At 38.9% G+C, this 2,590-nt stretch overlaps 1 non-coding gene across 1 annotated transcript; it reads right to left on the reverse strand.

The window, feature by feature from the left end:
• Positions 1-609: 609 nt before the first annotated feature.
• Positions 610-715, reverse strand: LOC132233929 (U6 spliceosomal RNA). The gene has a single exon (XR_009452779.1). It is a non-coding gene; the product is annotated as a U6 spliceosomal RNA (small nuclear RNA).
• Positions 716-2,590: the final 1,875 nt, after the last annotated feature.

Genomic DNA, 2,590 nt, shown 5'->3' on the forward strand with positions numbered 1-2,590 from the left:
CATATACCCTGGGTTGTGGAGGTTTCCCTGAGGGGAACCTCACTGTTGCTGGGGAAGTTCTTATGTTTGGCTCTGGATTTTTTGGACTGAGATAGTATAATGAGGCCTCCACAATCATGAGACACACACCCAAGATTCTAGAATCACATGGGAAACTATTTCCAACCACGGCTTGAGTGAGTGTTTTGCTTCCCAGGTCCTGTTCTCTCAGAGGAAGCCCAGACGTGTTGTTGTTTTTACCACAGGGGTGGGATTTGTAACTCCAGCTCTCATCCTCATCCTCATCTTGGCATTGAAATCCAGACCCTATGACTCTGTTTACTCCCAGATCTGCCTTCTATACTGTATGTTGCCAGACTTCAACTCAAAAATTACTTTGTTTCTGGCACTTGAGTATTTCTGATTGTTCTTTTCATGCAGGCTATGCCCATAAAATAAAAGTAGTTTAATATATTCTATTTAGTATTTCAAATTAGTTGAATGGAAGTGAGTATTTCTATGTGTGCTGAATATGTTGTCTTGCAAATATCCATAGTGTTCCCCCATATATAGACACAGAAAGAAATTACTTATTGGTCTCAACATAAGGAAAAGTTGCATTTTTTTTTTAATAACGTGGAATGCTTTATGAATCTGCACATCATCTTTGTGCAGGGGCCATGCTAATATTTTCTGTATTGTTCCCGATTTTCGTACATGGGTTGCCAAAGCAAGCACAAGTTGTATTTCTTACCACAAATCTTGTAATTGAATATGTCTTCAATCTATTGTCTGGTAGGTAATTTATAGACAAATTTGTTGCTCACTTCTAGCATCAATAGATACATTATTCTGGAGGACATGCATTTGTGTGAGATTTTCATTTTTCTGACTCTCCCAACTATTGATTTTACATCTTTGCATTTTATGAAATTTTGTAAATTTTCTCAATTTTTTGGTAGAATAGGTGGCATATCAATAAAGTACTTGAGTATTATCATCCTGCTTATTTATATCTGTTAATCATAATAGATTATGACCCAAAGAAGTGCCAGAACTGTATTCCTCTTTGAATAAATACAGATTGGACAGTTACTGGGTTTAGCAGGTACTCAGCAAATGCTGGTTGAATGAAGGAATGAAGCACTGAGAGTATGTCATTCAGTATAACCCTTTACTTATTCTTCTCTTTCCTTTTGTGTGTCAGGAAGGCAGAGCATAAGTCTGATTGCAGAGGAGAATATCAATGCATGTGGAGATGCATTTTTGTTTCCAGAGCAAACCAAAAAAATCCAGGCTCAATGTCAAATTCACTGAGCCTTCTTTCTCATGTATTTTCATTGTAAAATTAATTTGTTCTCTGTCACTCATTCAAAAAAACACACACAATTTTTAGAAAATTATTACGTATTTTAACACTATTGTAGGCCTTGAGTATGCAAATATGAATAAGACACAGTCCTTGTCTCAAGGATCTTCCAGTTTAGTGGATGGAGGAGCACATGCTGGCAGTATTTTAAACTGCATTGAGAATCTTGGTTGGCAGGTATGGCCTGCTCAGAAGCCTGAGAGTGGGCACAGATGGCTGAGGCTGAGGGAGGAAGGCAATCCTGCTCAACTCACTGTACAAGAAAGCATCAAACTGAGCCAAGACCAAGGCAGAGTGCAAGGGGATGACGTCTTTGTGTTAGGAACTTGTTGGCATCAGGTCCTTGAATAGAGTTCAGAGTTCTAAAAGTAAGAGTTGAAAAGCTGAGTGTTCAGAAAGAAATACAGTTATTTCAACAAGTTTTATAAGGCATAAGTAAGGTATCAGGGGTCAGCAAGATGCCACAGGGCATGCAAGGCAGAAGCTGAAGTGAATCTTTGGAATATTAATGCAGGCACGACTGTCTTTTCATCTGGGCCTGCCTCTCTGTTTTACATGCTGTTATGGATTGAATTGTGTTCCCATAAAATTCTTACATTGAAGCCTTGACCCATGATGTGACTGTATTGGGAGATGGGTCTTTATGGAGAAAATTCAGATTAACTGGGTGGGACCCTAAGCCAGTAGGACTGGTGTCTTTATGAGGAAGAGATACAGTGATGTGAGCACAAACAGGACAAAGGCCATGTGAAGACACAGTCATCTGCGAGTTGAAGAGAAAGGCAAGAAACCAACCTTGTTGATAGTTTGAACTTGGACTTCCAGCTTCCAGGATTGTGAGAAGCTAAGTTCTATTGTTTAAGTCATTCAGTCTGTGGTATTTTGTTATGACAGCCCGAGGAGACTAGTACACACACTCTTTCTTTTTCTTCTTAAAATAACTCTAATATGCATCTGATCCTAAGTTAGTCCTTATATCACCTGCAACATTTGGCACTTAGTCAAACTTTTGTATGATTACCAATATTCATCAAAATGTATTTTTCAAAAAGATATTTTACATCATATTCTTGCCCTCTTTCTGCTCCAGGCAGGAAGTAGGTACAGCATGGTCTGAGGTCACTGCCCCAGACCATCTGGGGACCCAGCTTCTAGATCTATGCAAAACCTGGAAGCATTTAACTGCTTATAGCCTCCCTGTAACATGAAGGAAAACTGTCATTTTCCATTTTACGCAATTTA

The sequence above is a fragment of the Myotis daubentonii genome, chromosome 4 (genome assembly GCF_963259705.1).
Source record: "Myotis daubentonii chromosome 4, mMyoDau2.1, whole genome shotgun sequence".
Classification (NCBI taxonomy): Eukaryota; Metazoa; Chordata; class Mammalia; order Chiroptera; family Vespertilionidae; genus Myotis; species Myotis daubentonii.